The 27972-nt window shown below is 35.7% G+C and overlaps 1 long non-coding RNA gene across 6 annotated transcripts in view; it reads left to right on the top strand.

Annotated features, from left to right (window-relative positions):
• LOC118166106 overlaps window positions 1-27972 on the top strand; it is a 202059-nt gene that overhangs the window by 153111 nt on the left and 20976 nt on the right. For 4 of the 6 annotated variants that reach the window (XR_004750347.1, XR_004750345.1, XR_004750349.1 and 1 more), the window contains one exon: window positions 20033-20184. The exons of the other annotated variants lie outside the window; for them this stretch is intronic. This is a non-coding gene — a long non-coding RNA (uncharacterized LOC118166106). The remainder of the gene's footprint in view (window positions 1-20032; window positions 20185-27972) is intronic. 6 annotated transcript variants of the gene reach the window in all.

The raw sequence follows: 27972 nt of genomic DNA, 5'->3' as shown, positions 1-27972 counted from the left end.
TCTACATCTGAGTTTGATTCTACGATTTCTCTATAAGATCTACTAAGAAGCCTGTAGACTGTCACTCCAATTCCATCTGGTTAGGTATTGGCACAGGTTGCCCAGGGAGGTGGTGGAATCACCATCCCTGGTGGTGTTTAAAGAAAAACCTTTCCTTATGTGGATGTGGTACTTGTGGACATGGTTTAGTGGCTAATATTGGTGGCAGGGGGACGGCTGGACCAGATGATCTTGGAGGTCTTTTCCAACCTTTATGATTCTAGGATCCATTAAAACAATTCCTGATTTTAGTAGACTAGTTCAAAACAAATACTGGGAAGTCTGGCTGTATATATTTAGGGAGGTATAGGAAAGTGGAAAAAGAAGGAAGTATTTCATGAAAGCAAAGGAAATCATTAGGAGTATATTTTATCATGGCATCTTAGTGGTTAGCCTAATGATGCTATCTTAATGATTTATTTATTACAGAAATAAACTAGCATAACTCCAGGAAGAATAAAATATAATGTAGAAAGCAGTGACTCTTCAGGATTTTTTTTTTTATATATACTTTCAAGAGAATTATATTTCTTTCATATTGTGTGTTTTCCCCTTTTTAAAATGAAAAGCCTCCTTCAGTTGTGTCTGTGAATCAGAGCTGTACCATTTTCATCAAGTAAGTAAACCTAGTTAATTCATTTTTTATATAAAGAAGTCTGTGAAAATAGTCTCAGGGAATTGCTTTGTGGGCAACAATTTTATTTTATATTTTGCTGAACTACTAATGCAAACATTCAGTTATCTGGTAATGAAAATGTATGTGCACAGTCATGATTAAGAAGCCAGCACAGTATGTAAGAAGTTAAAAACTAACCCTAACAATTGTATGCACAATAAAAAGCACAGGGTAGAAAAGTTTCTAGGGAAGGAAAAAAAAAAAAAAAAACAAAAAAACACTAATTTGTAAAGGCTGCAACATGCATTTGATGACAAGCATTTTAAATGGTAGTGGTATTTGCTTATGGATTACATTAAGAAAATTCTGTTGGTGTGGTTATGTGTGTGAAGGCAGCAGAATTACCTGGAGCTCTACCGGTTACAACAGCTGAGTATTTTCTCAAAAGTCTGTCACTATGTTTGTAGTTTATAAGATGTAGATAATTCTTTATTTATGAGGTTTGGTGGATACTTGGAAAATGTATTTACATATACTGATACTGTATTTGTGAGAAAATATAGATGTTTAACATCACATAATGTCACACACACCTATTTCTTATGGATACGAAACTTGCTGGATGAGGTGTTCCAGCCAGAAAGCTTCTTCTCCTTGGAGTCTTCGAACCAGTTGTCCTTCCTTTTTTACTGTGTTCGAAAGCAGTTGTGATTGGATACATCCTCATGTCAAGACAATAGTTAAGTCACATATGAAACAAATTGGCGTATCATAAGCTAATAATGTAGAGAAAACAGCAGAACCATTGTAGTTTTTGTTTTGTGTTTTTCTCATTGTTTCATTAAGTACTAAACATTAATTTTACAAAACAGAAATCTTGATTTCTGATTACATTAGCAGAATATGCATTTAGACCTTTTATTCATTTTTATGCAATAAACTTCAACCTATTTTCTTTAGTAACTGGTGCTTTTTGACAACACAGAAACAGTATGAACAAATAATATATGTTTTTTCAAATAGATAATAAAAACATTAATAAACTATCCAAATTCCACCAAAAAACTCTACTTCTTATGGGTAAATCATTTAAGTTTGTCTTTAAACTCCATGAACTAAAAGGCTTACGAAGTTATAAACATTATGTAGAAATTATATTGTCAGAGAAGTATAATGTTGGGACTGCAAGTTGCTTTTATCCTAAGGGTAAAATGATTAATGTACAGTAGGCTTGGAGATGTGGGAGTGTAGGGATGGGGAAGTGAAAACTTGGTGACAAAATTACTGGTTCCAGTTTTTTGAATGAGTACAAATTTCTGATGAGCAGCAGTTATTAGCATTTCACACACTAATTTCTCTTATGCCATTATGCAGGACACCAAGCTATATATATATATATATGTAAAGTATGATCATTTGTAATTCATGCTGTAAGCACACATACTGTGGCAGTAGCCTCAGCTATCCCAGGTATGTGAGAGGTCAGATGGGGTGTAACCAAGCTCAAGTTTGCAGCCAGAACCATGTACTTACTTACTGACGAAAACAGAGTAAGATGAATCATGACCTAATGTGTCTGTAATATTTTAAGCTTTTGGGGGAAAGAATTATTAACAGTGAACCTTTATTGTGCATGTAGGCATCCTTTTAGTTAAGACACCTCTTTGAATTTGCATAAGAATTATGCAGATAAGCTCTTTATCTAGCTTCTGTGTAATCCTTTGAAGTCTTTAGAAGTTTAGGAATTAAGCTGAAGGATAATAACCTGAATAAATAACCCACATTTCGTTTGTGCAAGAGATTAACTATGCTAAATATAGGTATTGATTCACATCAATATCTAGTAATGGTATTTTTTCCATATACCCATTTCAATTTATATCTAAGATGAGTTGTATGATTCACAGTGAATTCCAGCGAGTTGAATTCAAATTTATTCTTAATTTCTTAAGAAATGATGGTATTATCATGATAATTTTGAAATAATGCTGGTTACTTGTGGGACTCCTAGAGACAAGAACATAAAACGTTACTCAAGCAACTAGGAGCTGAAGACAGGGAGGGAAGTCAGACATGCCAACAAAGAAAGGAGATGGGGAACTTAAATTTCCCAAAAAGAAGAATTTGAAAGACCTTTGTCCCTTTGGAGAAGGTTGTCATTGTTTCCATACAAACATGACTTCAGTCTTTGGGACAATCTTCAGTTGTCTTCACTTTCGTCCCATCAAGGAGGCCTGTTGGTACAGAAGTGCAGTCACCAGCCAGGTCCCTGGCACGCTGTCCTCTCAGCATGTCTCCGTGTCTCTCTCCCACAGTGAGGATCTTACTATCCCTTCATGAATTACCAACATGGCTTCCATGCCTGATGGATGCCAAAGTGAGCAAGTGCTGAATTATTCCAGATTTTTCCTTTTCTCACTGGACTTGCTCCTTTAGAATCTTTGTCGCACATTCAATGTAACATGCCGAGAACCTTGCCCAGCAAGTAACATGCAAGCGTTCATTTTCTTTCATGATGACATTTTGATGTCACAAGGCCCTGCTTTTTGTATAGACTTTTAACTTTGCTATAAATTCTTTTTCAAAAATCTCTTAATTGCAAGCCACCCTAACTTTGCTCTATTAGTTTGGAAATTAGGAGACATTTCTTCTCAGAAAGAGTAGTTAGACATTGGCATGGTTGCCCAGGGAGGTGGTAGAGTCACTGTCCCTGGGAGTGTTTAAGGAAAGGTTGGACTTGGTGCTTAGGGACATGGACTAGATGGTGATACTTGTGGTAGGGGGACAGTTGGACCAGATGATCTTGGAGGTCTTTTCCAGCCTTAATGATTCTATGATTTCCTTCTTGTTATATATCTTAATGTATTTTTACATGCAAATGGTCTTTCGTAAAGCTTTCAATATGGGAAGAGTTACTAAAAAGGAAGGGTAACATGATGCATACTCCAAAGTTGGCTTGCCTATGCTGCAGGCAAATGATTCATCTCAATAATTGGGTGGACAACAGTCTAACCAAAGGAAAAAAAAAAAGAAGAAAGAAAGAAAAGAAAAAAAGCCACCTAAATTAATATAATTCTGTTCCAGGAACACACATTTTCCACCAAATTACATTTATCAAAACCGATTATCAAAGCTTTATAATTAACTTCCTAGCAAATAAGAATTAGCATATATTATATGAGTACTGTGTGTTAATCAAATAATATTTAGCAAGGCACCCACCTATGCATGCCCAGGAATTACAAAGTTAATGAAAAATGGCAATACATGAAACTGTAACTAATTAAGCAAGACACAAAAAATTCTGTAGATGTTTGACTGAATATGTTAGAATTTACTCATTATCAAATTTACATGGTAAGTTTATTCCTGTAGTGAAGTTGGCAAACTTATTGCAAGCTATTTAAAGTTAACTTTCAATTTCCTATATACATTTATACCCAATGTATTTCTTTATGTGCTTTTCAACTTCTGTATTTTGAAATTTAAAAATCTTAAATACCTAAAGTCTTTTGGCTTAGAATGGGAGAATAGGAGAGTAAACAGTGAAACCCCACTGTAATGTAACACCACCAGTAGCATGCAGCTCCTTTGAGTGTTTATTACTGTGTGACACACACAAGTCGTTACCACAGTGTCTCTAAAGCTAGTGCTACAGACCAGCAAAAGCCACAGCAGTTCTGGGTGATCACTGCCTCTCTGTGCCCAGGGCTAAGGGTGCAAAATAAGGCTGTGTTCAACCTTCTTATTTGCAGATGTCAAACATTATGAAGTTTTTTGTCCACTTCATAGGGAAAAAATAGAGAGGAGATGTCAAAAGGTGTTCAGACCGTAGCTGGGCTGAATTGGCCTGTGAGGCTGTTTCCATGTCACAGAAGGAAGTTTACAGGGAGTAAATGCGGAGTGCCTAAGCCTTAGCAGGCTATCAATTGTTAGGTGAGCAAAACCAAGCACTCACCGAAGTACCACGGCCCAGGGAGTAAAAAAGTGGCTCTAAAAGTTGGTTTTAGAACTGCTAGATAACCCAGATTTTGGACATTTTTAATCTTTTTCTTTCCCCTGGAAATAAAAATACATACCTCTTTGAAGTGTGATTAAGAACAGGTATTCAGAAATAACAACTATATATGACCTAATCAGTTTAATTGGTTAGGAATACCTAATTGTGTCCTGTCACTGCATCCATGATTGCATCAAGTTGATACAAGATGCTTTTGGTCATTGTTGTTTCTAGTAGAAGCTATATCATCAACAAGTCAGTTCTATGGTAGCTCACTAGTTTTGGGTAGAGCATTCAAATACTAAGAGCTCTCTTTGCAACCATTAATGTTAGAAGTGAATGGTCTACACATACAAATCTTTGTAGCAATAATTCATCAATTTCGTGTAATGTAATTGCTGCAAGTCTACATTTTCACCTTTTCCACTTATTTATGCACATGCCTTTGTACTTAGAATTAATTTAAAGATGTAAATAATTATTCCTCTCTTTAGGTGGGTAAACATTGACTATATAAGCATCCAAATGGTTTTCCATACCATTTTCCAAGAAAAAAGAGTGGTTGTTTAATAGGTATGTAAAATAAAAAAGGTCTAATGTGTCTCTATAATGACAAAGTCTAGGTTGTGAAGGCTTTAAATACAAAAATTAGTTATGTGCTTCTGTAGAAACTAAAGTGTGAATTTGAGAAGCCACCAAAACTTGTAACTCTAACAAATAGTTTGTTCTATGCATATAGACTGAATTGTAGTATATATCCTGACATGAAATAGGATATAATATAAACCCTAGGTTACCATTTTCTTCTATGATGCTTTAAGTGGGCATTAAGAGAATCATGTGAAATTATTGACAAGATGTGTGTAGTTTTAAGATAGGGACAGCTAGCTGTAATTCCACTCTGTAATATGTATTAGGAAAAAAAAAAAAAAAAAAAAAAAAAAAAAGGATATGTGCTATTATGTAGAAGTCATCTGTGATTATAAAATGCAAATATATGCAATGGAAGAGCAATTTACATGAGAAACTAGCACTGTTTGTGTCCTTAATTTATTTCCATGGTTTTCTAGATCATAATGTGAAATGCCCTTGCTGTTTTTAGTTAAACCTGTGAACTGAAGACTGTTTGCTTATTTTCTTTTTATAAAAACTATTGTTGATTATAGAGCATATGTTGTTTATTTAGAATGCTAGCTCTCACTGTTCAGAAGTATTTGAATTTCCTTTGTATACACTTTGAGCTTGTGAGGCTTTTTCTTCACTGAAATGTCTTTGGTAAGTGAAAAGACTTCCCAAACTCTTTATTTCAACTACTATCTACCAGTTGAAATGGATCTTTACTGATCATCCAGCAGAAATACGGTGAGTGGCAGTCTCATGTACTGACATTGAAAAGGATGGGACATTATATTTGTTTCAACCACAGAAAAAACAATGAGTTTTTGGTGGTGTCAGTGACTGAGGGGGGTAGGGGAGTGGGGAGCGTCTTTCAGCACACGTCCTTAATGGAAACAAGGGTTTGGGATTTTGCTGTCTATCCATCTCTTCCCTGATAACTTTTTAAATATATTGAGTAGTTTCACACTAATTTGTCAGTGTTAGAAACCCAAAGTCAGTAATTTCTACTGGCTTAATGAAAATATATTACCAGGTCAGGGACTGACATAAAAATAGCACTGTTGAGCAATGAACTGTAGTCTGAGCTCAACTATAGAATAGGACATTAGAAAATCTGCTGGAGGAGCCAATAGAGTGCTGTTAAGGATGTGCTTATACTTTGGACTTGGATAATCTGGAGATACAGTGTCTGTATACCAGGCTCTATACTCTCATAGCTCTGTTGTATAATCTATATGACAAATTATTGCTGTTGAATGTCATTTTTGGATAGTGCGTCATGTATTAGTCAGTAAGATTCTTTTAGTTTTATAATTTACCTATTTTTTCACTCTTGAGAAGGAACCCTTGCCTCCCACACTCATAAGGGTTTTCCCCCAATTTGGCATATGTCACTTGTCCCATATGTATATGTAAAGTGCTTATACAAATTTAATAGGTCTGCTATTCAAAATTCACCCGGTTGTAATCAGGAGGCTCCTACTTTCTGTTTCTTTCACTGATCTTTGGATCAGGCTTTACAGAGTATTCAGTGCTTCTTTTGACAATAACAATGTTCTTTCTAGGGAGTTAACAACTAGATACTGAAGGAAAAAAAAAAAAAAAAAAAAGATTATGAGCTGACATATTAGTCATTATAGAAAAGGTGTTCTGCTTATGCTTGGTGGTAAGCTCTTTAAAGTAAGCACCGTGGTAGAAATATTGACAATATATCGACTCGTATCAAAAGTGATGTTTGTTTTCATGCCATAGATATTTTACTCAAATGTTATGTTGTTTGTTTGTTGTTGTTGTTGTTTTTTTCTGTTTGAATTTATTTTTCTGTTTGAATCCTTGCAAATAAATGGTTTTCTAATTTCATGTATGGCTTAACTCTTTGGTATCTGGTTTGGCCAGCTGGTAGATCTGTTTGTATCAAAAATCCAGCCATCAGAAGATAGGTTTAATTCTTCCATTTTTAACACTTGAATGAACTTGCATATCCTTTTTGCAAATACAGAATTGTACTTTCTCTTTCAAAGAAGTACTGTATGTTGTTCCTCATTTTCTGATCAGATCATGCAGAAATTGTAGGAAAGCTAAGTTAACCAAGGACTACAAGGAAAAGAAAATGATATTCCTATTAAAACAAAAAAAAAAAGAAAAAAAAAAAAAAGTTGACATTTCAAAGATGATCCTCTTCTATTAGATTATGAAAAAGATGTTTTGATTACAAAAAAAAATCAGTAGAACAGAGATACAGGAAAGGTGGTTGGAAGAGATTAGGATGGTAATTAATATGTGCTTTATTTGGGGAACATACAGTTTGAAATCTGTGCTGCGCCATCTTTCTGTGCTCCAGGTGGTGCCCTAAGAGTGGATTATAAAGGCAAACCCACAGCTGGAGATTCCATTTTTAATAAATTGTGGAGAGTAGCTCTAAAATACAGGAGACTAAGCTTCATGGTTCTGATCCTTAAGATCTTAATAATGTTATAAAATTATGGCATTTTATATTGCAAGGCCCTAGTGGTCAGCAGTTTAATTTGTAAGTACCATTACAAGGCAAAGAGGCAGAGCAGGTACTTGGGCCTGGACATATCACAACTCAGGTGAATTAACTGTTATTGCTACTATCACTATTTTAATATATTAGCAGCAGTAATGTGTTAATATGCAACTATTAAATCCGATTTGTTTAATCAAGAGGGGGAGTCCTTGGGGGGGAGGGGGAGGGGGAAATGTAAGGCTTAATAGCCAGAGCAGTTGTAAGTGACACTTCAGTGACTCAGTGTTTTTCAGTTTAGAGATCAAGTCTTTCTTATTTTTAAAATGCCCAATTGCAATCTAGAAAGAATATAAAATCCATCAGACCACCAGCATGACTGGTCCCCAAAGAAGTGCATGTCAGATGTCTCCCATTCTGTTGAAAGTTGAGTTCTGGGAGTGAACTATTAAATGCAACCAGAACTATGCTCATTACAAAGTGTATTTTCTCTGAATATTTTTTGCTATATGTAAATTACAAGAGAAAGCTTCCAAGTGCTTTAATTTCCGTAACTGTTTCATAGTTCTTTCTTCTGTATGGGTTGACATAGTATAGTGTTTCACAAGAGAGGTCTAAGCACACGACTCCTGTGATCTGCTGTTCTATTTCTTAAGCACTTAACAGAAGTGAGTGTGTACAGGTTTTCTAAGAGTAAATTGGAATTACAGATATGAAAACGGATAGACTCCAAAGAAAGGGAAGTTCAGTAGTAGGTTGAAGTACAGTGGCTGTTTCAGCAGGAAACTGCTGAAAACAGACCAAGCTGCTGGGGAAGAAGGGAATGGAGGTTTCATGCTATGTTTGTGAAGTCCTCTAAGTTACCAGAATTATCCCTGCTAGCCTTTAAAGTCTTTGCAGTTCTGAATTGCTTTAATATGAGCAGACATTTCTTACACTGCAGTGCTTGGGAATCCTTCTATGTACATTAAAAAAAAAAAAAAAAAAAAAAAGTGAAACACTGAAGATTAATATTCAATATTGTTTCAGTATTGTTCCATGGACACCAAGCATAGCTAATGGATGGTAACAGCACCAAATCATCAACCATCTGTAGAACCAGTTAATATCTAAAATTCAAGAATTCAGACTCTCTTGTCACATGTTCTGTTTTCTACAGATACACTAAAATTATCATTTTAATATTATTCATTTAATTTTTTTTCTATATTTTATAACTGCATATAAGTAAATTCTCAGTCAGCACACAGCAAGGTACAAGTGGCTTTCTATAGGATATCTTTGTTATGATCCTTACTTAGAAATAAAGATCATATCAGACTTTTTTTTTTTACTTTTTTTACGCCTGTACTTTCTTCAAGTGCCCTTGGGGAGATAAAGCAAAGGCCTTATAAAGCAATTTGGTTTCATTCCAGTGTCAGACAATGTGTATGATTGTGAAGTTCTAAGACCAATGCAGTTTCTTGAAACTAAGCTCAGTCTAAAAAAGTCATGACTGATCTATCTACATCTTTATGTGTCTACTATATCTTATGTAGATTCTTCTAGTGGAATATTAAAGGACATTTTCCAAAAATTTACTTTTATACGGTGATGTTAGAATTAATATGGTATTTTGTACTTGACATTTACCCTCTTGCTGTTCCATAGATGTTAAGACAGTTCCTCAGTTTTGCAAGTAGACAACAGGAATGACTAACGAGGGTCAATTCCTAAAATAACAAGTGTTTAAGATATTAGGCTAGTTAATGCAAGATCCTAATTTACTTTTCAGTAAATATCAGTTTTTTACATCACCTGCCAATTCTCATGTGTATTTTTTTTGTCATTACTTGAATGGTAGGTGGTATAAATCTTGAAACACCCAGCCTCTGGAGGCACACAATTGGATAAGAATCTCAGCTCTTACATTTTTTACATGAAAGAGGCAATATGAAAAGGAATATACTTATCTTGCTATTACAGTTAACCTTGTCATTGTGCTACAGAAATGTATAGTATATAATACTTTGATTTCTGAATATCACTTTTTGCATTCAGTTATTGGAGGCAAGGTGATGAAACAGAAAATACTTGCAATTGAAAGACAAAATGGTAAGAGAGACTGAAAGGTAAATCAGTGACGTGTTTCATGATTTCCTCAAGATGCTAGATAAGGCACAAGAAGAAAGCAGGTAATTAAAAGTATTCCAAAACAGAAAAACAAGAAGTTATTGACATATGATCTGAATTAAAGTCTGTTGAGTTACTGAAAAGATTTTCATTTTTTAAGAATTCGATTGTTGCCACTTCCAAAAATGAGTAAGTTACCTGCTGTTTCCGGTTGTATTGTAGTGTCTGCATACTATTGTTCCATTTCTGTCTTTTTTAAAAAACATTGAAATAGAATCAATTCTATTCTTCTAGTATCAGTATTAATAATTCTATTCTTCATGAGGCAGAATACTACTTATTAGCAGGTTTTTTGAAACTTGAAGAACTTTCTGTTTAATGGTAGTATCAAAAAGACTACAAAAAGTTAAAATAATAGTGTAAGTTAAAGTATTACAAACTCATGTCCTATCACATCCACAGCATACTTACTGAATAGAGCTCTACTCTCATGAGTTTTAACACAGTGACTGACTCAAACTTCAGAATGTATGCGTTGGATACAATATCTGCATATTTATAACATTCAATGAAATATTTACCTTAATTGCAATTCAGCCTCTTTCTTTTAACCATGTTTAATAGATCTAACAGCAAGTACTGTTTCCCACTGATGCTTTTCTCATTAGCACACTATTGGAAGTAAAATCTGAAGATGAAGGTTAGCCATAAAAGCAGCAGAGAATTTAAGGTAATGTTTTGTGGTGGGTTTTTTGATTGCTTGTTTGTTTGTTTGTTTGGGGGGTTCCTAGTACATCCCCACAAGCCTGGTAATAAAATTTATGTCAAATTATATACTCTAATATCCCTGCTCAGAGCAGGGTCAGCTAAAGCCAAGTTACTGGATATTGTCCAGCTGAGTTTTGAATATCTCCAAGGGTGGAGACTCCACAGCCTACCTGGGCAACCTGCTCCAGTGTTAGACCACTCTAACAGAATTTCATGTGTTTCAGTTTGTGCCCATTGCGTGTTCACTGGATACCATTGAGTCTGAGTTCCATCTTCTTTGCTCCCCATCCCCATGCAAGGCATCTATACACATCAATAGAATATACCTGTGCTTTTGTTTCTTGAAGCTGAATAGTCTGAGCTCTCTCAGCCTCTCCTTGTATGAGACACTGCAAGCACCTAATTGTCTTTTTGGCCCTTTGCTGGCCTTTCTCCAGTAAGTCCCTGTCTCTTGTGTACTGGGAGTTGACAGCTGCATACAGCACACAAGATGTGGTCTCACCAGAGCTGAGTAGAGAGGAAGAATCAGAATCCTTGACCTGACCACAATGCTTCTGTGACACAGACCAGGATGCTATGCTGTTGGCCTTTTTTGCTGCAAAGCCACATCACTGGCTTAAGTGTCTGCCATAACCCCCAGGACCTTTTCTGCCAAGCTCTTTTCCAACCAGTTGGCCCTCAGTGTGTACTGGGTTATATCTTCTAAAAGATTCCACCATAAAGATTGACTTGTTTAGCTACATACTAAAGACTATCTCACAGTGTGGACACAGTTGCTAGAAAATTTTGATTTCTAATAACCTTTTCAAGATTTTAATTATATTGCTAGAGTAGGAGTTTTCATGCTAATGTAGTGCTGCCCTCCTGCTTTCTTCTATCTTTTATGTAAAAATAGATCCTCACAGTATGTTTTTTGTCCCTTCATGCCACTGGGGAGAGTGAATTTATTTTATTGTTTGAAAAGCAAAAGTGCATTACATCTGACCATGTACTTCTGATAGGTATCTGAATAATTCTGTTCTCACAGAAACTTTTTTTTTTTTTTTTTTTTTTTCTGAAGTTCAAAGCATCTTTTTTCTTTAATGTTTGGTATGCAGTATCAACCATACCATGTTTGCTTGTGAACTTTGGAGACATGTAGAAAGGATAAGAAATTGACGTGGAAGTAAGAAAATTAGTATCTGGGTTTGATTCACTTGTTTTGCAAGTGGAGTTGTAAACAAATGTGGAATTAAAGGAGGAGTACAGTCTTGATTTATTCCATTTTGCATGTTCAAGATCAGTGTTTTCATTCAAGAGAAAAAATGTAAATATAGTAGGTGCATCAGGATTAGATCAAGGTACCAGCAGTATTGACTTGTATTAATTCCTAACATTCACATTTTATAGCTCCATATAAGTTATGTATTTTTAACTTCTGTTTTCACTGTCCACAGGTTAGGTAAAACACTCACTAGTGTTGTTGGGAGATAAAAATGAACATCAAAGGGAAGTTACATCTTACTTCATAAACATCTATGTGTGTATATATATGTGATTTATATAATAGAGAAGCCCATGCAGTAGGCTCCATCAGTACTTAAAGGTTTTTCAATACAAATTCAAAGCCTATTTATTAATTTTCCACATATGTACAAAGAAGAGACTCTTCATTGCACTGAATAATTTCCTGATATTCTTCTTCATGAGAGTAAAAAATCATATTTACTTTGCATTTTGACTCTTAGCTTAATTATTAGTGAATAACTCTGACTTGGTCTTACAACTTTCAAGCCAGAAAAGTCACCAAGGAATTTTGTAAAACTTGTAGTTCTTCAAAAAGGTAAACTTCAGGGCAGGTTCACCTCTTGTTCTCAAATCTTCCCAGCATTAAAATTGATGAAGAGATGATTTATCTGGATGAAAACTATTCAACCATGACATACAGAAATTCAGAGCTCCATGTATGTCCTCATTTGTCATTGTCATCAGTCATTCGTCATTTACGATCATTACAGTTTAATACAGCAATGGTTCAAACTCTGTTTTGAAATAGGTCCCATCATAAATTTGTAGAACCCCATTTAAAATCTTTCAAAGTATTAATTTATTTAAAACAGAAACTTAATGAGGCTCTTTGCAGTCCCAAATTCACACCGAAATGCATGTCGGTTAAATCATGCTATCGTATCCTATCTTTACTCCTTATTTCAGTGAAAACTTTTTTTTTCCTAAGTAGAAAAGCAAAATTTATTCCTCATTCTATTTTTTTTTCCCCAAAGAACAAAGTACTTGAAAATAACTTGAATTGTCTACAGCAGTGTTGTGGATTTTCATAGTGCTTTATGTTAGGGTTAATCAGCTGATAAGAATCAATGCAGTTGATCATCTGATTAGCTGAACTAAATTGTAATTAGGTGCTAATTAAGATAGTTTGTAAACATAGACCATGCATATAATTCCTAAGTTTTCTTAAGCTTGACTGTGTCCTGTTGTACTAATCTTTATTTTCCTCTTTATTTTCTATTTATATGTTCACATGCTGTATTGCCTTCCTGTGTTCAAGATATTTTTTTAAAAAAGAAGGAAAAAAAAAAAGGTCATCTAGGCTGCTTTGTAAGGAGTTTGAAAAATGATTGTGAATATCTTTTTTTTTTTTTTTTTTTTTTTTTCACATTCATTTTACTGTCTGATGGGTTATACAGGTAGAAAATTTGCTGGAACACTTTCTTCCAAAAGTTATGACCAGGAGAGCAAACTGCCAGTTGGTTACTAGTGTATCCATTAGGAATTGCTACTGGGGTCAGAACTAGCTAATGCTATTAAGAGCCTGAGTGTTAGGATGGAGAGCCTCCTCAGCACCTTTGTGGATAACATCAGCTTAGATACAGTGGCTGATATGTTGGAGGGCAGGGCTGCTCTTCAGAAGGACTTCAACAAGCTGGAACAAAGGATTGGCAGGAACCTTATCAACTTCAACAAGGACAAATAGGAAGTCCTGCCTCAGGGATGGAATGACCCCATGCAACAGTGTAGGATAGAAACTGTAGATGAAAACCAGAAAAATACCTGGGATCATAGAGGACAAGCTGAACAAGAGTCAGCAGTGTGTCTGGCAACAGTGAAAACCAGCTGCATTAGCAAGGGTTCCAGTCCAGGTCAAGGGAGGCATTTCTTTTCCTCTGCTCAGCCATGGTGAGATGACTTCTGGCGTGCTGTATGCGCTAGCGGGCTCCCCAGTACGGGACAGACATGGGCATGCTGGAGTGAGTCCAGCAAACAGCCATCAAGGTGGCTGGGGGCTTGAAGCACATGATGTGTAAGAGAAAGCTGGGTTAATTTGGTTTGGTGAGACTTAGGAGAAGAAGCCAAAAAGAACAGCTATGCCATAATGATTTAGGTATTTTGCTCTTTTATAATACATGCTTTAAAGTAAATAACAGAGATTTATAGACAGAACTTCATAAACAGAGAGCTGCAATAGCCTTTGGGCAATTTGATGTCATTTAAAACCAAAAATAATAAACCATATTTGAAAAATGATAGAACCAAATCAAACCTAAAGAGAGAAAACACTCAAATCCCATTAAAATTCAATGCAGTGTTATTTCACTTACACAAACAAGGTTTCTTGTTCTTAAAATTAAAGGTAATTAACATTTGTTTGCTTGTTTGTTTTCAATTTAAAATAATGGTGTAGAAGTAAATTCTCCACTGTCTAATGTTTGAGCCTTAAACACACGCACACACACACAGGAAATCTCATTTGAACCAAGATTGTCTGGTAATGACTTTGATCACAGAATTATATTATGGTTTCATTAACTCCAACAAAAACTTTGGGTTCTTGTGCTTACAGCAATTATAGTTCATTTAGATAAAGATGTAGGTTGCTCTACCTTTTTTTAAGGGCTGTTTCTCTTTGGAGAAACAAAGATGTTGAATTATTACTATTTAGCATAGTTATATTCAACAAAGTTACCATTAAGCTTAGTTTGATGCTTTCAATAACTTGGAACTGCTTGAAAAAAACACACATAATTACAGAGGACTCACCCCTCTTTAGTATGGGTTAGCATACTACTCTGTCAATAAGGCAATAATAATAATACCTTGGAAAAAGTAGCAAAGCAATTTCAATATCATGATAAATGTTTCAGATAAATTGCTAGCTTTTGCATTGACCTTGGTGAGTGCTTTCATGGGAATGTAGCATGATTATATATAACTTGTCAAACAAAACAATAGTTTATGATCTTAAAAAATTAAATTGCCTCAGCATAATTACAAAAATGGACAAAAAAGACAATAAATGCAAGTAACTGTTCAGGTCATGTCTTTATTAATAGCATGTCATTAAGCAAACTAAAAAGCGCTAACTGTGCCATATCTAGATACTAAGTGGGAGCAGAACCTCATTAGCTCTAACAGGAAATCTCAGTCAGATGATAGCAGGGCTGGGAGCACTTCACTAAGTACATCTGTGTAGTCCATCCTTATTAAAGGGTCGTGTCGAGAAACAAGGCACCTTAAGTACTACAATATATTGGGTTGGCTCAGAGCCTCGTAGAGATACTGTAGAGCTCCACCTATCCACTAAGAAGGCATTTGCCTGTCTGTCTTAACAATGCCAAATGTTAAAATTTATCCAGAATGAACTCAGATTGGTCAAGATAATTATCTCTGTGTGAAACAGCCTTAATGGTCTCTTGGATTTGCTGATAGATAAGTATCATCAGTTTCACACACATGCATAAGCTTGTCATTTTATGCACTTCCAGCTTTTCACTGTATTTTGCTTCATATCTCAGCTGTTTGTTATGGTGTTGTGCAGCAGCCTTTGCACTCCCCTTAGGAAGCTGTGCTTTCCTAACAATTTGCTGTGTGGGCAGCTTCAGCCAACGGGCTGGCCAGGTCCCTGCCCAATGCGAAAGGGAGCACAAGGCTGTAACACAAGTACCCCACACAGGGTGATGATGAATAGTTAAAGAAAAGGAATAGAAGTAAATTAAGGCAAGCCAACTAGTTTCTACTGCAAGGCTCTGGACTGAGGTTTCCAAGGGACAGAGTGACAATTTAGCTAATTGCTCACACTGTTTTGTTACACCACCTATGATAAAAAGGGTTAGCTCCTGCCAGAAGTAACTGAGAGGAGGTTTTAAGTTTTTCCCTTCTTGCCTAGGCCAGGTTTCTATCTGATCTCTATTGAAAACCCTTGTAGCATTAAAACAGAGACAGCCATTAGTGAAATTTTATGCTACCAAATGAAACCCAAGCTTGAGAAATCAGTTACAAGTAGAGGGAAAGGAGTTGTATTACAGAAAAAGTTAATGGTATATGGACACTGCTATAAGTGTATGCAGAAAGTATTACATTCAATGTGGAAATTTGTTTTCCCAAAGTAACAGGAAGATTACTGAAGCAAATCAGGAACTGTTGAAGACACTGATAATTCTCTGTCATTTCTTTCTTGCACCATTTCTGTAAAAGTATGCCTTTGTATCCTTGTAGCCCTGTAAATACCGTGTTCCTTATTACTTGCAACAGGTCACAGTATTAGATAACAACACAGTCCTCACAACCTTCCAGGCTTTGTGTGAACTTGCCTGGACCTGTGTGAGCTCTGTGTTCACTTGTTTAGTGATAACAACAATTATGTGACAAACAGGTGCTGCTACCTACTTTGGTTTAGCTTTCTTATGATTGTCAGTTGTGTGTGTATGTGTATATAAATATGTGTATATACACATATGGGCTTATATACATTTCTGTAGATGGTAGATCGGAATGACAAGTAGCTTTCCAGTGCAGAATGAACTACCTATGACCCTGGAATAAAAATGTTGCAGAGAAGAGTATAGGAAAGAGGTAAGAGCAGGGGCTTTGAATCTACAAGCACAGAATGATATCAGAAGCTCAAGAACCATAAATAACTCACCAGTGGATTATTACTGGTAAAGCAATCAGGCCTGGGCACTGCATAAAACCAGTTTTAGGGGGTAGATAACAAAGAGAAGAAAGAACGAATGACTAACATGTATGAAAACATACCATAAATAGTACATTTAACATGTACTTGCAAACCAGTGAAGAATGAGCATGTGAGCAAGCATTAAAAAATTACTCCAAGGGGTTCCAGGGGTGAGGGGAAAGAGAATATGGGTACAGGTAAGCATAACATTGTAGAGAGGCATTGATTTGGGAACATTTGAGTACATATTTTAGCCTTGTATATTTTGAGAAGTAGGTGCTAGTATCATTGTAACAAAGATAATAATAATTCTTCAGACTATTAAGACCTCAGTTAAAGTAACAGTCAGTTCTTGGCTTTGCATATAAGGTGTGTTCCTTTTCCTAATATGCAGACTTTAACTGCAACAAACAACAGAATTCTTAGTGCAGCACACTACTGGCTGATGAAAATTATTGCAACCTACACAGTAATTTAGATAAAATAAATTGTTAGCACTTTGTTGCACAGCAGCATGCCCAACCCAGTGCAGTAGTGACTCCAAGCTGTGCCTCTCACAGTTAGTAAAATTCACAAGAATTACCCAAAGTCTTTCCTCGTCAGTATTAGTAGATAGAGTTTTTGAGCAAGGAAGCACCTATTACTTGGAATCTATTTCTAGAAGTATAAAGGATGTCAGTTTAATCAATTTGGAGGTTAAGCTACCCCACTTCTCTAGGGTGCTGTGAAAACTGGCAAGTTGCTGGTCTAGGAGGGAGTGCAATAAGAGCCATCATTGTCTATTTATAGTCCAGAAATAGTGTCCTGTCTTACAGTTGAAACTTCTGTTCATGTAAGTGGTTGATCAGTTTGATATTTCTGAATTTCAGCAAAGTCCCCCCAGTCCTCTGAAATGTAAACTTACTTTAGACATTTTGTATAACTAGTTCAACTTTGCTGCAACTTTACGGTGTCCATAAAGGCAAGGAAAATATAAATATTTGTAAGCTGACATACTAAACTGCTTAATTTATCTCATAGTGGCATATTTAATTCAGCTGTGACTGACTACCCATTGTCCTACCTATAAATAAAGTCATTAGACTGTCCATGGAGTCTTCCAAACGTGTCTATAATCAGCAGTTATAATCTTAACACTTTCTGTATTGGTAGTTGATCTATACAGGCACAAATACAATAGTAGAGGGATTTTAAAAGTCAAATAAATGTCACTGGAGTGCAGCAGCAAATGTATCCAAGGAACATGCTACCTTAATTGAAAATTCAAATTACTGAGCATTGCCACTTTTCAATAAAGCATTCTGTGCTGTTGAATGAAAAATCAATAGCTGCTTTATAGTGCATTTTTCTTAAGCAGTAGGCAAGCACTCAATTCCCCTTTAAAAGATTTTTATTCTTCTATCTGTAATATTTACATCTCTTCCTGTTTTCTTTCGCTCTCTACAGCAGAATAATCTTCAGTTTCTTTTGTAAACGGAAACAGAGCTCACTTGCAAGAACAGAACATGGTATTCAAATTTGGTTGTCGTTGTTATAGTTTAAAGCCATTACAAATTCAGCTTTTTTTTTTTTTTTTTTTTTTTTTTTTTGAGTGAGTAAGTGAGTGAACACTTAATTTAAACTGTGTCCTGAGATTTCAGGAAATACTTTTTGTTCACTTTTGGATAGGATAGGATTTAGTTTTAAGGCAGTAGCCTCGACATTCTTGTAGAATAACTGGAGACTTGTCTTTGTTATCTAGAGAAGAAATGCTATAGAAATATGTAAAAGTTCAGGTAGAAATGGTAAAAATGTGCTGGAGATTTGTAGGTTGAAAGGAAATTGTAGGTACCTATGAAAGTGGAGATGATGGTGGCACATGAAGTTCTCTGAGAAGTTTCTCAATGATGCTCGACGGAGAAGGAGTGCATTCGTGCTGCTTTTGATCACTGACTATACATTTGACAGTCTTCCATCTGGGTAGGCTCTAGCATGAAAGGGCCAGTACTTTGTGTCACTTTTCCCTTTCTGTTTTCACTTGCTTCTCTCAGGAAGTAACACAAACCACATTAGCATTCTGCTGCATACGTGGCAGAAATGGTACTTGCTGCCTTCTCTTCTTGTACCTGCTGCCTTCTCTTCTTGTATGCTTGTGAGGCAGTGACAGTGATGCTTTATATCAAGTAAATCTGCAGCACCAAGGCTTTGTGAATGTTCAAGGATATACCACACCTCTCACTTGTTCCTTTTCCTGTCCCAGCTCTGTTCCAGCAAGTGCCCTCATCTCCAGTGTGGAAACTATTGCAATAATCTGTATGGGAAAGATTTTTTTTTTTTAGATTTTCCATATAACTTGTGGTAAGAAAAGCTATCATGTTACAGACTGATCTGTACATAGGCTCTTGGGAGTTTTGAGTCAAAATTATATTGATCTTCAAGGATAAGTATGTAACAGTTCATTAAGTTCCAGCATACAAATCATATATATTGATTATAGCTGATAATTGTATACATAGTGTCACTCCATAAGACATAGTCTGAAGTTTTGTGTGCACTTTATTCTCAAGAGTTTGTAGAATTACTTCTAAGTACCCATTGTTTACCAAATGAGGAGGGAGCAATGACACAGTTACTTAGAGCATAGCGTCCCAGGGAAATGTGCCTTTTTAAAAGACCAGGAATAAGCTTTAATTTAAGTTAGCAGATCAAAATTCCTTGGAACATGGATGAAAATTGTGTGTGCCAATATAGCCTCATTTGTTTAAATGGAATTTGTCCTTTGTGGCATTTCACCGATGTGACTTAGCAACAAGGATCATTAGCTTCTGAGCTAAGAATGAAAATGAAAAAAGAGGCAGATTGAAGTAAACAATACAGCAAGAAAGCCACTACTGATGCATGTGCTCAAATACTTTTCCTTTTCCCTATTTCAGATTGAATCTTTATCTCAGATCTGTGATTGCCCCCTTTACTATAAGCAGCTATCATATTTTTTTCGTTCCACAGTTTATCAAATTAACAGATGCTTGTTGTGCAGCATGTGTTGACAGAAAAATACCAAAGTATTATCAAATGTAGAAACTGGGTGTGTAGACTGATGCTGAAATTCTCCTCTGTATAAAGTAAATCATGAAGAAACGATGGCTCATCACCTAAAGGCAGAAATCCAATCTGTGATAATAACTAAATTCTGGCAACTTTCAGTATCTTACACTCTTTGCTTTTAGCTAACTAAAAATGTGAGCTTGTTTTTTATCTCATCAGTTAAATTCAATGAATGATGAAAGAACCCAAGCCTCTGTTATTTTGCTTACTAAATAGAGTTACTGTCCTTAGGTGACTTCTGACTTTTTCAGTCAGCACATGATGCTTTTTTATTTGTTCTGAACATATCCATAAGTGGATATTAGAGACCACAATGAAATACGCTCTGTCTCTGCATCCTCACCTACTTTTCATTTACAGCAGAGACTTCTTTGACCATGTTATATCTTGTCCATGTATATCCTGGTTTGGTGTATGGCTCTTTGAACACTTCCATACCATGATGCCTTTTTTGGTTCAGTTATCTGAATCAGACAAAACAAGTTCCTGTTACTGGGCTTCCTGCAGTCTTGGTAAGTGTCCTCACCACCTGACTCACCACCATCCTTGTTTAAGGGTCACGTTTAAAGCAAAGCACAGGCACAATCTGCAAAGCATCCTGCAGTTCTTGTGCATTGCTAGTTCAATTTGTGGCCTTATATGAGTGCTTGTGTGCACTCTGCTTGGCGTCATTCATACAGAAATAAGTATGTGGAGCAGGGAGGGAAAGGAGGAAAAGGAAGCATGAAGGACCTGGTCTTGCTGCGACATGGAATTGGGATGTACCTGGAGCATTATCTGAGAGTTGGCAAATGTTTTGGCATTCCAGAGTACAGACAGAACATTGCTCTCCTTTTCTGCGTGGTTTGTTCCATTCATTTTTAGAAAATTTCAAAGCTCTTAACCCTGATCTGAATCAGAATGTATGAAAAAATGGTTATTCAGAAAAACAGTGTGTAAATGGAAGATTTTCTAGCCAATTTACACCCCCAATATTTAACAGTAGCAATTTGGATGCTGATTTTTTTTTTCTCCAGTAAAATCTATTTTCTTTAATAACATATGAAAAATAAATAAATACTTGAATATATTAAGTTATCAACCAGCAATTGCATAGGGATAGAAAAGATGAGCAACTTAAAAAAAAGACTGAAGAAATATACAGTGGTTACTTCTAGGTAACAGTGAAAGATGGATAAAATCCAAGATTAATTCTGAGTGGATCTTGTTAACCAGATGATTCAGAAGATGATATGTGGAGGGCTATAGAATTGGTGGGTCACCATCAGACTTGGCTTAAGCTTGAAGAATTTCTCTGAAGTCAGTGACTGTAAATAAGTTTGGCCATTTTTTTTTGGTCTTTTTTCAAATCAAAGTTACTGATATTTTGCTGTGAAGTAGCAAGAGGTGCAAAAAATAATAGGAAAGCCAACCCTTCTTACTGAAGAATGTAATAAGTTCTAAAAAGCAAGTAGTGATTGAATGTAAACAAAATTAAAATTAAGATTTTACTGATTTTCCTTTTAAGAAAGATTTTCTATGCTTTTTTCTGAGTTCCTAAAACAGAGATTTATTTTTTTTCTTCTGTGCTGTAGCTTTTCACTATTTGTGGTCTTTCTCAAACAGGGTAACTGAGAAATGTTTAAAAAATCAAATTGGTTAGAACATGTTTCCCTGGAGTGACATAAATCCTTGCGTTTGAATGCTATATTCTGTTACCTTAGAGTAAGCAGGAAAATGAATGGCTATTGCTAATGCATAATCTTAAACAATGCTGAATGGCTTCTTCAAAATTAATTTCAGGCAAGACAAATGATGTTGAGGAACCAAGCCAATCCACCCATGACCTCCCCTAGAGGCTGTTTCCAAACTGCCACTGCTGATGCTTGTAAAGCAAGTCATGGGATCTGTCAGAGAACAAGCCAAGTAACCGAGGCAGAAAGCCAGATTCAGATGCTGGAGGCATTCCAGATTTTGCTATCTCTGTCAGATGTTTACTGATAATCTTCCATGTGTGGATATAAGGCTGCAAAAAGAATTTCTGCCATAGCAAAGACAGCCAAGTAAGATGTTTTGGAATATCAACTGTGTTAGGTGCCTTTCAAATCCTATGTTCTTATGAAGTGCTCTCATACCAAACTGAAGCAGAGGCATAAGGTAGAAGCTTCACTGCTGAGTATTTCTGTGCACAGACTGAGATACTTGTAACTCAGCATCACAGATATGACTAAATTGCCTGTTTATACTGTGGTACTTTCTAAGTCCTGTGGAACAGATTTATGCCTGTTTATGCCTAACTTCTGTTCTGTAAGAATCGCAGATAGAAAGGATAAGACAGTCTTAATGGTTTTGTGACATTGCCCATTCCAAAGCTTCCTTTTCCCCATTTGCATGAATATCTCAATGTGGGCAACAGAGAAAAGAGGTCAGTACTCAATACAGTATAAGCCTTTCACGTTTCAGACATTTTAAAGTATATGAGGCATTACAGATGATTTTAAGAACTATACTTTTCTATCTGCCTGATTTCAGAAAAAAAAACAGTACAAAACATGCTAAAATGCATTAAACAGTAACATCAGAGGGTGGCCCAGAAGACCACATGCAGCTTTTAATTAGACCCATGGAACTGTGTTTAAAAGCTGGTTGGCTTAAGCAGAGTTAAATGAGAACAGAGTTCGACCTTCTGTCTGTAGAGTGCTAAATGCTGTAGTACTCAAGACAATATAATGCAAGACACATTGCTAACCTTCCCATCCTGTATACTCCGTTGTGGCTGTTGCCAACTGGATCAAATGAACATTTGGAAAGGTGTGTTAAGTAGTAGTCAGATCCCATTCTCTCTTAATTATGTGGCTTTCACCAGTATGCAGTACTAAATCATCCTTGCCCAGGGGTAGTATAATTACTGCTGAATAGCCTAATGCTGAATAACTTAATATACTGGAGGCAATAATTATTCCCAGAATGTGTCTGTTCCACTTTGCATATTTACTTGTGTTCTTCAGAAAAATTATCCCACAACATAAATACTCTTTAGGGCAATACTGGTTTTTGCCTTTAATATATTGGTCACAAGCTCGGCCCTTTGAGAGTAAGCTAAAAGACTTCCTTAGAAGAATAAAATGGTAATGGAATAAATATCTTCAGTAGCTCTACAGAACATATTTATGATTCTGTCATGGTAGTGCTATTCATTTTAATTTAATCTCTACTGCCAGCCCATTTCATTTGAATTACTCAAAGTTCTTTCTTCCTGATTTGAAAGGAAAGAAAGCTAAACTTACAAATCCCAATAACTGAGGGTCACTTTTATCTTTCATACTTTAATAACCTATTATAGTTTACATTTGCAAGTGGAGAATTTTCATCAGATGCAATACTAGATACTGCCCCATTGCTTTCAGGCACATAGTCCCTGTCCTCCTTGCTCGGTTTGTACCTAGTTTGAATGGGAACAGTTCAAGGTATTACCCACTTCTCTCCATTTTCTGTTTTTATTGTATTTGTGTTGAATAGTATGGTGATACTGGCTGTCTAGAGTTTGATATGGACTGTGGGAGCAATGTGTTGCCATTTCTGCATTACTGGACTTATTGATACATCTGAAGGATTTTCAAATCGTATATCCCATATGTGCTGATGTGGGAATATTTCCTCTGGATGAGGGGCATTAGCATGAGAAAGTGGGGTCAGCATTAACCCACTGGAGTGTTTGGAAACTGAATATGTTTCAAAACTCTAACTTATTATTTTATTTAATTTTAATTACTTAAAATCTGACTCACGCTGAGGTAATTTTGAAAATTGTACCTGCTTTGCATTGGAAATGTGCAGTTTTGCATTCTAAACATCTATTAGTTTCTGTTTGCTGGGTAGTCTGGCCTCAGTGCTATATTTATCCTGGGATGTAACCTTTCAGTCTCACAGGGATTTGACAACTAATTTTTTCTTAATTTTCTTTAATACTGTCTGGCTTTATGATGAAAGAGCTGAAAGGAGAGACTGGGAATAAGATTCAAGTCTATATAGGCTCAAGCCTAACTATCTGAAAACAGCCCCTGTGATCCTAGTTGTGTGTATATGCTCAAGGTGCAAAGCTGTTTTTATATGATCCCAGACTCCATTTCTGTAGATATTTAAATATTGCAGCAAATAGTTCAGCTCCTGAGAACATGTGTGGATTGGGTTGTATTGCTTCAGCAGACTCTTATTCTAAAACATATTTGCTTATAAACTTATCTGAATAAAGGCCACCCTCGTTCTGAAATCTATAATGTTATTTCATTGCTGTCACATTCAAAGATGCATACAAATCTGACAAGCAGTAAATTCATTGGCTGAAAGCATCCTCCACTTCAGCAGCTGTATCTATTTTGGTACATTGTCTTGGAGTCTATGTCAATGAGCCTCTGCATTCAAGTACTCAGTATTCAAGTGCAGAAGTTCTTGATTGGGAGAAGATTAATCTTCAGTTATCAAAAAGTCTAATTTGTGATCTATCTACCCAAAGTCCCCTGTGAAAAAAAAAAAAAAAAAAAAAAAAAAGTATACATATTTAAGTCTGACAAAAAATAATCTATTTGCTGAAGTTTGTTGTTGTTGTTCTTGTTGTTTTTTAACAGAAACCATCATCACCACCACCACAGTTCCCCCCCACTACTCACCCCAAACAGGATATGAAAGTAAAGAGGTTAAAGGTCTGATGTTATGGCATTTGAAAACAAACTCATTTTTTGTACCTTGGAGACAAGACCTACCAGATGAAAATCAAATAAAATAATTAGTGTTGAGCAAAGAACATTTTATATATTGTGGCTCTCTGGGCTAATTTCACCCCTTTCTAACTACTCATTATAAAAAACTCCTTAAATCATTGGGACATAAGGCACTGTACTGAGAGCAAGGTCAATGAAACCAGACTCTTTTAGGACATAATGAATGGAGACAGAATTCTCCAAGGGATTTTCCTAATATATGTCAGGAGCACAGCAGATCACAGACTAATGATTATGAAGTGGACCTGTAGTCTTTTTTTCCCCCTCAAATGAAGTTTCCATATTTTCCTCTTAAACATTTCTAATTTGAAAACAAAAATAGGAAGAAGTTCTCATTTAACAACCACCTCTTCATAGGAAAAAAAGTAAAAAATACATGCAAAAAATCAGGAATATGTTCATATTTGGTTAAAAATAATAGTTGATGAATGGCTATGTAGTATGATTCACATTATTTCTTATTTTATGAAGATGCATTTTAATGTACATCTCTAGTAGTAAAATGCTTTCAAGTAAATGGCTTGAACGTACAGAATCAAGGAGTCCCATAACAATTGTGAAACACTATTCTAAAAAATAAGTAAAAACAAATGTCTAAATGTACCACTGCAAAGTGCATGCCTTTAAAAGTAGTGGTTTGGCAGTCACAGTCTGTAAACAATTCTGATGGAGGTTTTCATATTCCAAGTATGGCTTTCTTAGATTATTTAGAAATACTGGTTTTCATTACCATTTTGAAATTACTGTAATGAGACCTCCATTTAGCTATCATTTTTAGTTATTATTTAGTTAGCATATAAAATTATATGCTGAATACATTGTGTTAAAACTATGATGTCATATTTACTCTCATTTTACTTAAAAGCATAGTCATTCAATACCAAGCTTGTTAGAAAGATCTGTTCTATTATATGAAGTAAGTACAAAATTGTCCTGATTTGGGAGTTCTTGAACTAACTGGTATTCGACTACCTCTAGTTGAGTAAATGAGTAATTTGAAACTTTAACAGCTCTGGTGAAGACATAGACACAATATGAATGCTCTGGAGACCATCTTTAAGTATATAATCCACTGTGAGGAAAAGTACGTAGGTTGTTTCTGTGTTGATAATAGTTGTGTATGGTTTGTGTAATAGGTCATCAGAAGTCATCAGCCTGCATAGGTAGTAGTGCTGAGTAAAAATACTTTGTCTTGACTGTCTATATTTCTAAATGTGTAGTAGGCTGGCCAGCCAGTTAGCATGTACACAGTCTGTATTATTGTTAAAACTGATAGATTCAACAAACCATCTTTTTAGCACAGCACTTAAGAAGGTATTTGGTTCTGATCTCAGTCAGAAGTTCTTACTGCTTTTGCAGTAAATAGGTACTGTGCTCAAAAGGGATGAACTTGAGTTACGTGTATCTATGCTTTCCTAGATGGTAAAGTTGGAGCTGTAGCAGAGAAGAAATGTAGATACAAGTCATAGTATACACCCACTGACTTCAGATGGTCAAAGGTTTTTGGCAAATGAATTTGTTTACCAAATAAAATGACATTCTTTGCTTTTAATCTTGTAATGACCAGGTGGACATCTTTTCTTTGTTCAACTCATTCAGCTCTCTCCAGTATCTTTCAGCATGTGCAGTTTGTTCCTGCATGTGTTTGTGTTGTTCCCATATTCCTCTATTTTAATTTTAACTTATGCTTCTTGGTGTAGCATCCTTTCTTTTTTTTTTTTCCTTATTTCTTTTTTGTGGGTTTTTATTTTTCGGTGGGGAGGTCTTTTTTCTTCTTTTTTTTTGGGGGGGACAAAGGGCAGGTAAACAAAATATTTAGTTTAGCATAGCCTTCTCAGTGTTTTGTTAAGCTTCCTACACTCACAGAAGCATGCATGCTAGTACAGTAGTCTGTTAATGATTTTTGATGTGGTTACCCTTAAAAAGCTATTTTTCTTTGAACTGCTATAGGATTTCATATCCCGAAGCATCTTTACTTTCTCCATTCATAACTAAATTGGAACACTCAATTCTGAAATAATAGTTAGTGTGATTTATTATTTACCACAGCAGCACTGAAGAAATGTATTTGAAAAGAAGCCAGTAGCAAATTACAATCGATTTGCACAATATAACAAATAAAATGTTTTACGAAGGCAGACTCGGTGTTTCAAGTTATATGTGATCCATAATAATATCTCCAAGATGTCTGCTTCTTTATTATTGTCAACAATTCATTAATCACCTTCCTACAAAAAGGGAAAAAAATAGATTCAGACATCTAAGAAAGTGCTGATTATGGCTCTTTAGTTTCTACACAATTTTCTCAAAATGTGTAGTTTAAGTAAATGAGGATACATAGGGACATTAAAGAACTCCCTTCAGGTGTTCTTGGAATGAAAGCAGTTAAAGTTGCTTATATTGTGATGGAATGGTGATAGTGATTATGATGATGGACTGCAGTTACCTGATGTGTTGATTGGTGGCTGTTAACAAATAGAGAAAATGGAGTGACTAGTGATGGAGAAATAATTAAACCAATACCAAGATAATATGTGCAGTTTGAGATTCTTCGAGCTGTAAATCCACTAGAAACAGACATTAATATTATTTTTCAGGAAGGTAAAATAGTGTATTTTTGTAATCACAAAATGAATTTGGTTAAAATATTTCTGCTGTGCTTCTAACTATGTGATTTTTATCCCCAAATGCCGAATTATGCCTGCGGTTCAGTTACCATGTCATAATTGAACTGTTAGGCAGTTCTGTGATTTGGGGAAGGACTCTTTCAAGTAACAAGAATGTTGTAGCTACAGCTCTTGAGATAATACAGAATATTTTTCCAGCACCATGGTTTAGGTATAAGATCTTGATTATCCCATCCTTTACCATATGTTTTCCAGGTCGTTGGTGTGTTCCTAAGGTAGCAAAGCTAGCAGATGCAAAAGATGCTTGAGCTACAACAAAGTTTTTAGCTCACAGATCACAGTGTGTCTAAATAAGATGCAACTAGCCACAGAATAGGAAGCTTTATTGAATCCTCTGCTACTCTTTATATGTGGTTCTAAGATTGTGCTGGACATTTCACTATATCCTTTAGATCATGGACAATGTGCCTCTAGGAAAAGTATAAATGTAAGATTAGATCTACAGAGATGTTTGTGTATGTGAAGATGCAGATAAACTCTGATAGGAGCATCATCAGTCCCATATTTAGGCCAGTGATTTTAATTAGAATTAAGTGTACTGTCCGTGTAGTTTACTTTTGAAAATATCATCTATCACCAAGCTGTAAATCTGACCCAAGTTGTTCTCATTGATTGTCCAAGAATGAGGAAGAGCACTGCAAAACTTACAGAATACAATGAGAAAAATAGAGATACTGGCAATAGTATCCAGGAGCTACTTTACAAGCATAGCTCATTGCTGTGGATGAGATCATCCTGCCAAAAACACAGAGTAGTACATTAAGTTATCTCAGGAACTTGACCAGACAGCACAATCTGTTAAGCCAGTTCTTTGATACGCTACCATCAGGCAGAGAACAATCTGTCTGTGTCCATT

The sequence above is a fragment of the Oxyura jamaicensis genome, chromosome 4, assembly GCF_011077185.1.
Source record: "Oxyura jamaicensis isolate SHBP4307 breed ruddy duck chromosome 4, BPBGC_Ojam_1.0, whole genome shotgun sequence".
NCBI classification, from domain to species: Eukaryota; Metazoa; Chordata; class Aves; order Anseriformes; family Anatidae; genus Oxyura; species Oxyura jamaicensis.
The sequence above is the reverse complement of the archived record's forward strand: the minus strand, read 5'-3'. Positions and strand labels throughout refer to the sequence as shown.